The 13776-nt window shown below is 40.5% G+C and overlaps 1 protein-coding gene and 1 long non-coding RNA gene across 13 annotated transcripts in view; one reads left to right on the forward strand and one right to left on the reverse strand.

Moving 5' to 3' along the window:
- The window catches only part of Kcnq1 (potassium voltage-gated channel subfamily Q member 1), a 360400-nt gene that overhangs the window by 175479 nt on the left and 171145 nt on the right, over positions 1 to 13776 (reverse strand). The gene's annotated exons all lie outside the window — the stretch shown is intronic.
- LOC106009980 (uncharacterized) overlaps positions 1 to 13776 on the forward strand; it is an 81274-nt gene that overhangs the window by 34217 nt on the left and 33281 nt on the right. The window contains exon 2 of the long non-coding RNA XR_001183924.3: positions 1 to 13776. This exon is cut by the window's right edge and continues 33281 nt beyond it. This is a non-coding gene — a long non-coding RNA (uncharacterized LOC106009980).

A 13776-nucleotide genomic window follows, 5' to 3' on the forward strand; every position in this document is an offset into this window, starting at 1 on the left:
TGATACATCTTTGCTTTATGAAAAAGGAAGATTTTCCCACACCTAAGTAATACCACTATCCCTTCAATTTATTCCTTATATAAATGCGTGTGTGTATTCATAAGTATGTGTAAATTTTAATACATTTAACATTGATGTCTAATTTGAGAGATGGCCAACAATCAAAATAAAAATTTAAAAGGTAATATATACAATCTTACTAAAAAACTCAAGTAAAATGGAAAACTATACAATATTTTGAAGAAAACAGAAAATCACTGGGACCTTGGATTTGGCAGAAAGATTTGAAATACAGTAGCAATTGCTCAACCAGAAGAGAAAAAGGATCAACGAATTGTATTTTATCACAATTAGAAACTTTTTCTCTGTGACAGACTTTCAGTGGAATGAAAAGACAAACCACAGATTTGGAGAAAACATTTTCACTTCACTTATGTCAATGACTATGCCTAGGATCTGTAAAGAATGCTTATAATTTTATAATAATAAAGCAAACGGCCCAATTTTTAAAATGGATTACAAATAAGCATATGAAAAGGTGCTCAACCAGCAACAATAATCATTAGAGAAATACAAGTTAAAACCACAATGAGTTACCACTATACCCTTGTAAGAATGGCAAAATTCTTAAAAATCAAAACCTAACAATAAAAAGCAATCACCAGGATGTAGAGCATCTGGAACTCTCACATGTTGGTGGGAACACAAAATGGCATAGCCACTTTAGAAAACACTTTGGCAGTTTCTTCAGCCCTTTCTCAGACATTACCCGATTTAAATATTTATGTTTGTAAAAACATGTATATAAGAATGTGTAACAATTTCATTTACAATTGCCGAAAACTAGAAACAACCAAGATGTCCTTTGATAGGCGAACAGATAAACAAACCATGTTGCATCTGTTTGATCCATGCAGTGGAATACCACTGAGCAATATAAAGAAATGATTTATGTAACAACATGGATGAAACTCAAGTACATCTTGCTAAGCAATGAAAGATGCAAAAGCATGTGTTATATGATTCAATTTCTAGGACATTCTAGAAAAAGTAGAAACTACAGGACCAAAAATAAATTAATGCTAGTGGTTTGGGCAGGAGTACTTCAAAAGAAGTTCTTCTGTATGATACTGTGGTGGTGGATGCATGACTTAAGGCATTGTCAAAGCTCACAGTACTGTAACTCTCCAAGTGAATTTTCCTATATATGAATGAAGAATCAACCAGAAAGTTGGAGGTTCCTAGGAGGAAAGCAGATCATGATGAGTAGAATATAATTGTGTTACAAATGTATGAGATAGCCCTGAAAAGACAGGTGGAAAAAAAGCTGGCCTACTGTTGATTTCACAAACAATATTTTGACCGGACACTGAGTAGCTAAAGGCAAAAAAAGTTACTGACATAAACACTATATACTTTAAGGTAAGTTTGTTTCATACAAGGGTACTTCCTGTACAACAAGGTTATATAAATGAGTAAATATACTAGATAATGGAGGTGAGAGCCGGGGCTGGGGGAGCAACGATGTATGCTATAGTTAGAAACATTGCTATAAACTCAGGGTTAGCTGCAAACATTTACTGAGAGACACAGAGAAATATGAACAGCATTGTATACTCAATATATATATATATATACACACACACAAAATATATATATACACTATATATATACACACACGCACCATATATTTCCTAATTCTATACACTGAGATGAGTTAGAAACTGACACTCTCATAGCAATGAGCCTAACAAGTGCCCACCTCATGGTTACTAAATATCAGTACTATTATGTTCTCCAGTATAAAGAACCAAGACTCTGGATGAATGGGTGATTCTAAGGCCTAATACCCGGAAAATATAAAATGGATCTGAAGTATTGTTTAGTGCCAGAAAGGAAGGAAACACAAAAATAAACATTAAAGAAAGATGGGGCATGTCAAAAGGACACATGCAAAACAGTGGACAAAGCTAGAATAAGTTGAACGACAAAATAACAGTAGTATTGGATTATAACAAAAATACCTACTCCTTAGTCCATATTGATAAATAATTGAAAAGAGAGGCAAATCTTCCTTACTGAAGAACTCCAAATAGCAAGTGTAGAAAGACTGAAGAAAATAGAAATACACCATAGTAGTATCTGCTGCAGGAAAGATCTATGAATGAATATTGAAATTAGTAGGTGAAACTTTAAGGAGGAACTTCAGAGTAACTCCCCCAAAATATGTTTTAACTGGTGCAGTGGTTTCAACACATTCACATATTTTCTGATACCCTCGTGCAGGAGCCAGAGCTGAACTCACCACCCCTTGAATATGGGCTGAAGTTAAAATGATTTGCTTCTAATGACTAAAACTACAGAAAGGGAAAAATAGCTCAGTTACAATGGAGGAACCTGACCCCCACCACCTTCACCACATGGATGTGATACAATGAGAAAAACATCCTGCCTGTGAGGCAGTCTTCTCCGGACCTATAACCTTAGAATAATCCTGGGAAAATTTAGACAAACCCAAACTGAGCAACACTGATAACTGACCAGCATTCTTCAAAAGTGTCAGCCTCATAAAAAATAAGACTGAGAAGCTGTCATAGGTCAGAGAAGATTAAGATCTGCTACCATAAAAGTAATGGTGGATCTGGATGGGATCCTGGATCAGAAAAAGGACATTAGTAGTTAAACTGAGGAAATAACTGTTGCTTGATAGAGTTGTATTAATGTTAATTTCCTAGTCTTGGTCAATATACCAAGGTTACGTAAGATGCTAATGTTAGGGGAAGCTGGTGAACACAAAAGAATCTTAAGTATTTAAAGATATGTAAGAACTATGAAGAAAAGTATAAAAAAAACTTCACTCAGAGACATTGAAGAAGACAAATAATTAGAGAACTATGCCTTCATTCCACTGACTAGAAGACTCAATACTGAAAACGTTCTCCTTAAATCTTAAAAAAAATTCCCAAAGTTTGTTTGTGAGCACCTTTGCAAGCTGATTATAAAATTTAGAAGTGTAAAAGGCCAACAATTGGTATTATTCAAGAACAGAGTGGAGAACTTGTTTTACTAAACATCAGTACTTCTTCCAAAGCAATGGTCATGGAATGTGGTGCTGATGCAAGGAGAGACTAACAGGCCAGTTGGACATGACTGAGCATCAGGAGATAGTCCCCACATATGGACACTTGCAGTGTATCAGTGGTTGCCTGTATATCATTGAAAGAGGATGGACTTTTCAATAAAATACTCAGGAGCAATTGCAAATGCACATGGGAAAAACATTAAAATTGGACCCTTAATTTCCTAACATTATACCCCAAAAACTCATTCTTGGCATTCCAGGGGATTGAAGGCCTAGTTATGAAAAGCAAAGCTATAAAACTTATATAATTGAATATAGAATATCTTCATAACCTTGGGATTAGGAAGAATTTTTTAAAATCCAAAAGTAATAACCATAAAGGAAAAGATTAATTTGATTACATTAGAGTCAAGACCTAATCATCAAATTACATTTTAAAGAGTGAAAAGACAACTACAAAAGAAAAATACCCACAAAATATAAAGAACTCCTGCAAATCAATAAGAAAAATATAAGGGACCTAATTAAGAATGAGCAACAGACAAAATAGCACATCATAAAAGAGGAATCTAAAAGGCTGATGAGCATGTGGAAAGGTGTTGTGGCTGACTAGCAATCAAGGAAATGTAAATAAACTCAGGAGCTCATGGTCCATGGGGGCCAATGGCAGACTTCCAGCAGGAAACTGCACAGACATTACTTAGTTGCAGCCGGGAGAAGGGCTCTGAGTGAAGGGCTCTGTGCCCATGACATCCTTGGAGAGACCAGGCAAGGACTGGTAAGCCTTGAGGAATGTGTGCAACATTCAGAGGCCCACAGGTCTGGAACCTGGTGTGAGCATTTTACCGCCCCCATTTTAGAGACTCAGGGCTGAGATTCAAGTACCCTGGGTTATATTATACAGTTGTCAAGTGAAAGAGCTAAAACTTCATCCAGGATTCAAATGTTCTTTTGGAAAATAAGAAAAAGAACACAAATACATATTTCAATGTCTGCATCACTTGTATACAGAATGAAGGAGCGGCTGCAAGAGGGGCCTGCTTTACAAACACCCAGGATGATAAGTGCCATCTCCAAAGCCTGAGGGCCAAGGCTGAGCCACTCGACCCCTGAGAAAGGCCCTGTGCTGGTGTTTTAGGAAATTAAAATGTGCACATCAGTTGGCTGCTCAGAGCGGGTGGGGCTTGCACCTGCCAGAGAGGAATGTGTGCTCTTTGGTTTAATCCTGGGAACAGCACAAGGGGCCCTGCAAGTGAGAGGGGCTCCACAGGGTTGTTTTTCCAAATCAAAAGGAGAGACTGCTATCTGCCAGGCATGTGTGTCGGTGACTGTTGGGTGTGCTTCTTCCTCCACAGGGACACAAAAGACCAGGGCTGCCACCTCCTCTTCAATTTGACCTGGAGCCCCAGCCAGTGCAGAATTCTAGAAGATTGTGGAGGGGTGGGGGGCAGGGACTCAACTCCTCCTAGATATGGTGGTGCTGTTTCTTTTAGTCAAGGACTTGGGACAAGTGCTGTACACTAACAGGCCCTGCTGGCCACTCCCACTTCTGAGGAGCCCAGTGTTGGTCTATCACAATGATGTGAAAAGATTGCCCAGCTGCAGAGCAAGCAGAATCCATGGTGAATGTGACAAGGCAGCTCATCTGGACACCCAGACCCTGCAGAGGGCAATGGAGCAGTGCCAGGTGTTCTCTGCTGAACCAGCCAGAGTGCCTGGCCCTGGGGAACAAGCACTATTTCCTGGTGACAATGAAGTCACACTTTTCTAAGGCAGTCCCAGTTTTTGATGCTTTCATTCCTTGGCTGTCTTTGCCTTTTCAAGGCCAGAATTTGGGCCTAAGTTTTCAGGGCAGAACAAAACAATTTTGTTTTCTAGGAAAATGGGAGGTCTGGGATGGCGAATGCAGCATCAGGCGTGGTGACTGCCCCAGCTGGGGCCGCCAGCTGCCAAGTCTCACCCTGTCTCAAGAGAACCGGAACCAGACTCGGCACAGCATCTTCCTTTCCAGCCAGTAGACCTGCTCAGTAGGGTTATTTGAATTTTATTTTACAAAATATAACCACAGAAAAAAGACTGGAAGGAAACAGATCAAAATGTTAATTGTGTTTGTCCTTGTGTCAAGGGACTTTGGGTGATTTTTATTTCCTTCCTTATCATGTTTGTGTTTTCAATTTTGAATGCTATTTTCATAAGTCAGAAAACAATAATTCTTGAAAGTCTCTCTTATCTGTGCCTTGCTCTCAGGCCCATGGCCCTGCTACATGTCATCCTGGAGTTAACAGAATGTATGAGTGTCCCACATCCCTTCCCTCTTCCTTAAGTTGTTCATTTGGCTAGACTCTACAGAACTCTTCTGCCATGAAGTTCTCCAAGTATTTCCATTCCAACAGCATGCGGCCTCACTTTCTCTGCATTGAGCGCTTACTCCTCCTTGCTTATACCAGGTCAGCATTCAAGTGCCAGGTAATGGTCCAGCTCACCCCTGCTGCCCGCTGCCCTCTGCTGAGTGTTGTTGGCATCTGTGCTCTTCTCGGTACCTTCACCCAGCTGCTCAGCCTCTGCCCTCCTCCTAATTAAAATCCTGCTTAATCTCCCAGGTGTAACCCAAGACTTTTTCCCCCACGAGCTTCCCAAGATTGCTGCCTCCTCTGGATGACTGTGGGGCTTATATGTGCCTGGCCCTCAGCACAGGAACCTTGCATTCTGCCTCCCCCACATCCCTCCTGTGCCTGGCATAAGCAAGATTGCTGAGCCAGCTCATCCCTCTGGATAAACAGAAGCTGCCCCTTTCCTCCCCAAGGTGTGGCCCCTTTTCTGGCTTTCTCAAGAAATCTCCCCCTCTTGGTGGATTCACCAGAGCCTTGTGGATACTGCACTGTGAAGAGAACTGTTCCCTAGGGCATCTGGACAGCTGCAGCCAGGCCCTGCGTGACATTGCTGAGCTGAAGCCCCACAGCCTGTGCCAGCTGCCATGCCCAACTCATAGACCCTGAGCCAGAGCAGCCCCGTCACCACCTGTGTCTCCTCTCAGAGGCGAGAAGTAAGGGACACGGACAGAAAGAGTAAAAGCCATTCCCACAACAGCTGCCAGGAACAAGGCGAGGAGTGGAGTGAAAATGTATATTCACAGTTGGCACCCAGTTCCGCTTAGGAAAATACCTTGCTTGAGTGGACACCTGTTGTTTTTGCCTGCCCAGCAGCCAAGCCTGGCTTTTGGAAACAGCTTCTTGAATCTTCTTTAAAGGGATTCCCTCCTTTTCTATGCCTAGGGTTCAAGGTGCAGGTACCCACTGGCCAACTTCAGAGGGGTTGTTGTGGCTCCCACCTTGGACACCAGAAGCAGAGTTGCACATCAGAGGATGGTTTGTATCCTGTTTGGGGTCAACGACAGCCTGGCTCAGACTATGGCAGGAATTATGAGAAAAAGAGATGACCTTTTTTGCTGGTTTGCCGATTTTGGCGTATACAAGCTAATTAATGGCTATCTTGTCTATTCGAAAGTGGTTGCCTAAGGATATAGCTATGTCATGGGGCCAATGGATAGAGAAAGTGAGAGAGAAAACAAAAGAATGAACCGGGTGGAGGGGGGAGGAGAGCAAGATCATCACAGCCCAGGGGTCCAGCTGTGTCTGGAACAGCTGGGTCCAGATGTGTGAGCCAAAAAATGTCCCTTTTGTCCTTAAGCTAGTTTGAGTTGGGGTTCCATCATTTGTTACCCAGAGAGTCTTCAGGAATGTGTGTGACAAACTTGAGGGTGACACGTGTGTTTAAGATGTGGCTGGGAGGGGGAGGTCAAGGTTACAAAAGAGCTAAACTCCTCCAGATAGTCCTTGCTGGGCTTTGCAGGGCAGAAGGCAGGGAGGAAAAGGCTGGTGGGAAAGAAGTTGGCCTGAGGCCTGAGCCCCAACCCTGCAAAGCCAGGGAGCTCTGGGAAAGGGGCTCCCTAAGGCTGGTTTTTGACTTTCTACTATTGTAATGCAAATCCCCATAACTTCAGGGAGCCCCTTTCCACACTCTTGTGTAAGAGGGTGTGTGGAGCAAATTGTGGAGCATGTTGGGGCTCATTTAGTCAAAGGTGATCCAGAATAGATTGGACATGACAGTGATACAAGAGTTGAAGACCTGTGGAATCCGGAGAAATCCCTGTAAGGATGCTGGCCTCTGTACAATCCTTGAGTTTCGATTTATGGGTCCCCTTGTCCTCCAAATGCTTCCCTTCACAATGGAGACACGGATATCAGCATATACAAATCCTGGAATCAGTGGAAATAGTTTTGTGGGCCCAACAGTGGAGTCTGAATAGTGGAGATGCTGAGCAGGACAGACAACAGAGGCAGGACAGGGTCAGCCCTGAGTGAGCCCAGGAAATGGAAAGAGAGCAACACAGCTACCCACAAAACAAAATCAACCCACCCGAGTCTCCATGCTGCAGGAAGTCACTGTCCAGGTCTCCCAAGACACTTTCAGGGGAAGGTTCCAGGCAACAAGAGCAGCCCCGGGAAACTTTAATATACAATGGAATCTGGGTTAAGCACTATCTTCTCCAAGAGTTGAGCTCACAGGACATTCCCCAGAAACCTCTGGAGAGGTGGGGAGGAAAGTTTCTGGAGGTCTTTGGATGAAGAAAACAAAAAAGTGGCCTTGATTTTCAAGGCAAAATTACACAGGAAGAAAAAAATGTTTTTAATCTAATTAAGAGCGATCTTTTCACCTTCATCACAACATCACGGAAATGTGCCAGTTCTTAACTTCACACAATAATCAAAGCAATTAGTGAGGGAGAAGCCTTGGAAACTGGTGCAGATGTTCTCAGAATGTTTAATGGGGAAATGAGTTGCAGGCCTCGGTCTCAGCATCCGGCTCCAGGCCCTGGCTACCAAATCCAGACATCTGCTGGAGCCCCACCCCCAGGCCCCGAGGGCGCAGGCTTGAGAAACACAGGTCCCTTCCCAGGCTGCCTCCAGCCAGGCCAGATCTGGGACTGAAAGGCTCCCCGTGGCTTCTCAAGCCAGAGCCTGGACACAGTCAGAGCCACCCCAGAGCTGGGGGGAGACTTAACGTCAAAATTATGTTAACAACTGATGTCAAAAGTAATCAACTCAGCCTGGTTCCCCCATTCCTGCTGCCTGTAGGAGGACTGTGAACAAGAGGAGGGCAAGAGGTCCCAGAGGTACCTCTGCAAAGAACCCCTCATCATGAACACCATTTCATGTAAAGATATAGTAGCATCTGCTCAGTGTGCCTTGTGGGCCTCATTTGAATGCTGCTGGACCTACTAGGTCCAGGAATCAAACTGGGCAATCCTTGAGAAATTTCCAGTAATCAGAAAACGTGTACAAGTGAGGATCATCCTTAGGAAATAGCCTGTTCCAAGAAGGAGAAGGATGCATGGCTAATGTTAAATGGCTGTAGGAGAGATAGAATCCCTGGGCAGGCAGTTTAGTAAACCTGGATTCCCTACTCGAATGGCATGCACTAGGAACATGGAGGTAAGAAAATATTGATCCTGTTCTCAGGGACACAGGCATTGTGGGGCCCCACCTGCGTACCACCTTCAGCATGCACATCTTTCACACTGAAGGCTTCTCAATGTATGCCTCCCAGATACACTAATGAGCACCAACCCTGATATCAGGGCTGCTTAATTGTGCATTTGGCAAGAGGGATGGGAAATGAATCCTTGGGAAGTATTCAGTAGTGACAAATAACCAGTTTCCTTCTTCACTGGTAGAACTGTAAAGCATGTTCTCTACAGAGATACCCAGCTGCCTACCTTGGAGCTCTTTCTTGGTGACTGGCATAGCATTCCTGAGTTAGGCTTTACATCCATGGAAACTGACCCAAGACAATGTGAGAGGAAGCTGCTGAAGCATTTATGAAAGGAAGCAGCAAGACACACTGTATATTTAAAGAATCCTCTGGGGATACTGTGGAAGTTGAGAGACCATTGAAGAGGAAAGAGCAACAACCCAGGAAGAGAAATGATAGTGACATTTACAAGACAGGTCTGTGGAGAGGTTATGAAAGGGCAAATCCAAAGAATTGACAAAACTCGCTGAGGTATTTGACGGGGGCAATAAATTTTTCTTAAATGCAAAATTTGAAAGAGACTTTGACGGAGGTTGGAGAACAATAGCATGCTGCTTCCCTCCCTCTGACTTCAAATCTCCCCATATACCTTCCTAAAACAAAACCAAACAAAATTGCATTTAAAGCAATACATGACCCATGCATTCTGCAGTACTAGAAAGCAATACTATGAACTATGAAAGGAGAAAACCGAATTCTGACCACATTCTAGCCCTCTGCCCATCATTGCAAGCCTGTAGGTGCAAAATGTCCAACAAAGCTTAAGATGTTTTGTCAGAAAAATTGACTATGGTGAGCAACATTGCAAAAATATTTCCAAGGACACTTCCCTTCACAGATACATTTTTAAAGAGGCAGAACCTCAGAATCAACCTTGTCAAAACTCTGAAAAGCAGTTGATGGTTTACAGCAATTAAGTGAAAAAGTTATAATACAATTTAAAAATGGTAGGAAATGAAGTGTTATGGCACACACCTGTAATCCCAGCATTTGGGAGGCTGAGGCATGAGGATAGCCTCGAGTTCAAGGCCAATCTGAACTACAAAGCGAGATCCTGTCTCAAAACAACGACAACAACAAACAAAATGGTAGGAAAGTGTTGTGGCATTTTTATTTGCCCTTTCAGCAGCACCCCCCCCCCCCAGCTTGGTCAATCTTGCAGATGGAAGCTTGTAGTGTATTTCAAGTGTTGTATACTAGTCCCTGGTTTTAGAAGGAGCAGAAATCTTACTTTAAAAGAATTGGGTCTTTTCTATATTGATTGAGGGCTGCCTGAAGGACTGATGTAAAGTGATCGCCTTTGTTTCACCTAACTTACAACTGATTCAGGGAGGAAAATTTTGAATGTTGCTTGCAAACATGGTAAGACGCTTGAACAAATCACGATGACCTGGAGAACAGGAACCAGAGGAAAAGATTCGAGGTTGAGGCATGTTAGGCTACTGAAAACCTTTGACGACCATCTACTGAGAGTTTCTCTGGGAAAATGGAGCATTGCAAAGCTTCTGTGTATCCTGAGGAAATCTGTAAATCAATGTATGTGCACAGGGTTGGATGGATGCTAAGAAAAGCCCTCAGAACACCATTAAATTTACTGCTGGATGATTTCTATGCTCACCTCAAACTGTAAATGAAGGCTAAGAGGGTTGTAAACAGCCTGGCTAAATGTTGAAGGAATACTCTAGCAGAGCTAATTTGCAAAAGCTGCAATAATTTTTGTTTCCTTTTCATGATCTCTCTCTGACTCGTGGCACTCAAGGGTATCTGTTATAATGAACTGAACATAGGTTAAAGGAAAAGGAATTACAAAGACCACCCCTGACAATACACACTTCACAAAAAATAGTTTAGAAGTCACTAAACAAACAGCTATAGACTGTGGGATTTAAAAAGGTCCTGATTTCCAAAGTTATCATACATATTCTTAAAATATTTAGTGTTAAACAGAAATATGAGAAAATATATGGCCATTTATAGAAGAAACTATCTAAGGAAACACACTGAGCTTATTGGACAAAGACTGCAAGTCTAAAATATTCTCAGAGATCTAAACAAATTATGAGCAGAGAACTAAAGGAAACCAGGACAATAGACAATGTCAATAAATACATAAACTACACAAAAAAATTTAAAGTTCTGGGGCTGGGGATTTAGCTCAGTGGTTCTGCCGCCTGCCTCGAAAGTGCAAGGTCCAGAGTTCAATCCCCAATACCAAAAAAATTTTAAAAAATTAAAAGAAAATAAAGTTATGGAACTCAAAAATATAACAAATGAAGAAACTCAATAAACCAGAGACTAGCAGGTTAAATTAGCAGATTAGGTAAAAGAGTGAGTCAGTGAATTCAAGAAAGCTTGAGTAAAATTATCAATTCTGAGCATCAGAGGGAAGAGAATGAAGAAAAATGAGCCAAACCTGATAGCCCTATAGTATACCATCAAGAACACAGGAAGAATATTTCAACTTCCCCAATTTGATGAAGCACATGAATCTATATGTCCATGAGCCTATAGAAACTCCACAAAGGATAAAAAGTCACTCAACATAAACCGTTAAAAGAGAATTGTGAAGGGAGCAAGAGACATGACTCATCATGTAGTGATTTCAATAACAATAACATTTCTCATCAGCAAGTATGGAGGCCAGAAGGGAATGTGATGGCTTTAAGTGTTGAGAGAAAAAAGCAGTTTAACAGCAAATAATTTTGTATCTAGCAAAATTATTCTTCAAAAATGAAGAATTCAGAGCCTTTCCAAATGAACAAAGGACAAGAGTGCTCATCACTAGTTGATTTTCTGCACAAAATGTGATAAAGAGACTCATGATTAAATAAAAGGACACTAGAAAATAATTTGAGACGGCACATAAAAATATGAAATTCTACAATAGGTATCTACACAAACAAAATTCAGCATTATTCTATTTTTAGTTCATAATTCAATTCCTATCTGATGTAAAAATGCATAAAACAAATCTAGATAATGATACTTAAATGTATCTTACATAAAATACATTTTGAAACTACAGGCACATATAAGAGAATGGAGGTCTATGGGATTTTAACTTTTGTGTGTTATTGAAACTATATTAGTAGAAGTCCAAACTAGAGTTTTATAAATTTATAATGTTAGTTGTAACTCCCATCTAAACTATGCAGAAAATGTCTTAAAATATATGCTTACATTTCTACACGTAAGAGGCTTAGAATGCACTACTGTGTCTTAACAATAAGTTAAAAGTTGAACAAACTGAAAAATCAACTCTTTTAAAATATGTAGCAGAACTGAGATTAGAGGGCAAACCACCACTCTCAAAACTGAAGAGAGACAGGTGGATACAGAGAATCAACATATTAGAGCTGAAACCTGCTGTAATCAGTGCTGGGTAAGAAAATCTGAAGCACAGTTTATAAATTGCTGGCAGTCAGGCATGGACAAGTCTGTAAATTCAAAAATCCAAGGAGACGGAGTTCTGTGTGTATTTGGAGGGGAAGAGAGTTCAAGTTTTCATGAGTTATCACCTCAAGAGCTTGACCAGGTTTTCATGGTAAACATGAGAAAAATTCCCTTGTAACTTTCATCATGGAAAGGGTAAAATATTTTGAATATATCAAAGTACTTTCATCATAAAAAGGCCTGCCTTCAGTGGAAATTAGTTAACTAGAGCCAAATCTGCTGGAGTTTCATCAGAGCCTAAATGACCTGGGGCAAGGCAACTATTCAACTGTGGCCAGCTCTAACCTTCCATGTCGAAGAATGGAACTATCTAGCTCCCACTCTGTCCACCCTGTGCCAAACAAGAGGTGAGAAAACCCCCAATGAATGGTAAGTTTGTAATCAAGAGGCCTATAGTTAGTAAGGTGAGACCTCAACATAAAACTATACAAGACCTCTCAGTCCCTCAACTTACCATTTTATTACAAATATCCATTTATTAGCTGTTCCCTTTACCAACTTCATTATGTCCAGTTATTAAAAAAAAAGTCACAAGGCATACAAGTAGGGGAAAACACTTTTAAAAGATAGCAAGCATCAGAACCAGAGATGGCAAAAATGTTGGAATTAGACTGGGAATTTAAAACAACTATTGTTAATGTGCTAAGGAATCTCATGAATAAAGACAGCATTTAGGAACATGGATAATGTAAACAGCGATGGAATTCATTGGGAAAAAAATGTTAGAAATATTAACAGAAATGAAAAATGTCCTTAATGGGCTTATTAGCAAACTGAACATAACTAAGAAAAGAATCTGTGAACTTGATCATACTTCAATAGTAATATCCAAAATTATACAGCAAAAATAGAAGTAACTCTTGGAAGAAGTAAGAATATGCAGAAAGTATTCAAGGGATATGGAACAACTACAGAAGGTGTAATGTGTAATGAAAATGCTAGGCATAGAAGTAAAGAAAGTACAAGAGAAACATTTGAAACAATAATGGTGAGAATTTCCTCTGACTAATGACATACACCAAACTACAGGTCCGGGAAGCTTGTAGAACAATGAGCAGGATACATGGAAAACAAACGAAAAACAACTAACCAACTCCCCCTCACACATCAATTACAACTAGGCATATACTTTTTGAACTACAGAACTCAAAGATAAAAATTCCTACAAGAAGTTAAAGGGCAAGAACTCTTGAATTTAAAAGAAGCAAATATAAGAACTACACATCCAGATTTGCAGTTCAATGTGAGCAAAAAAGTAGAGTGAAAAAACAAAAAATCCTAACAAGTTACCAGTCTAGCATTCTTTACTTTGGGTAATCATTCTTCCACACAAAGGAGAAATGCTTTCTCAGAGAATAAAACTTGAGAGAATTTATTGCCAGTAGACCTTCCCTGCAAAAAATATTAAAAGTTTTCTAGACAGAAGGAAAATAGTATGTCAGAGACACAGATATACCTAAAGAAAAAGAAAGTAAATATAAGATGAGTTTTTTCCTTTAATTGATCTAAGTAAGCCACAAGGACTTGCCCAAAACAATACTAGCAATGATGTATTTAGTTTTGATGTTTGTGTATACATGTCACATATATACATGATATATCTATACATATTTTTATAAGTGAAAGAAATGGCAGCAGTGATAAAAGGG

Source organism: Heterocephalus glaber, unplaced genomic scaffold, assembly GCF_053883595.1.
Source record: "Heterocephalus glaber isolate CG9 unplaced genomic scaffold, H.glaber_assembly_v1.0 deba00000594, whole genome shotgun sequence".
NCBI classification, from domain to species: Eukaryota; Metazoa; Chordata; class Mammalia; order Rodentia; family Bathyergidae; genus Heterocephalus; species Heterocephalus glaber.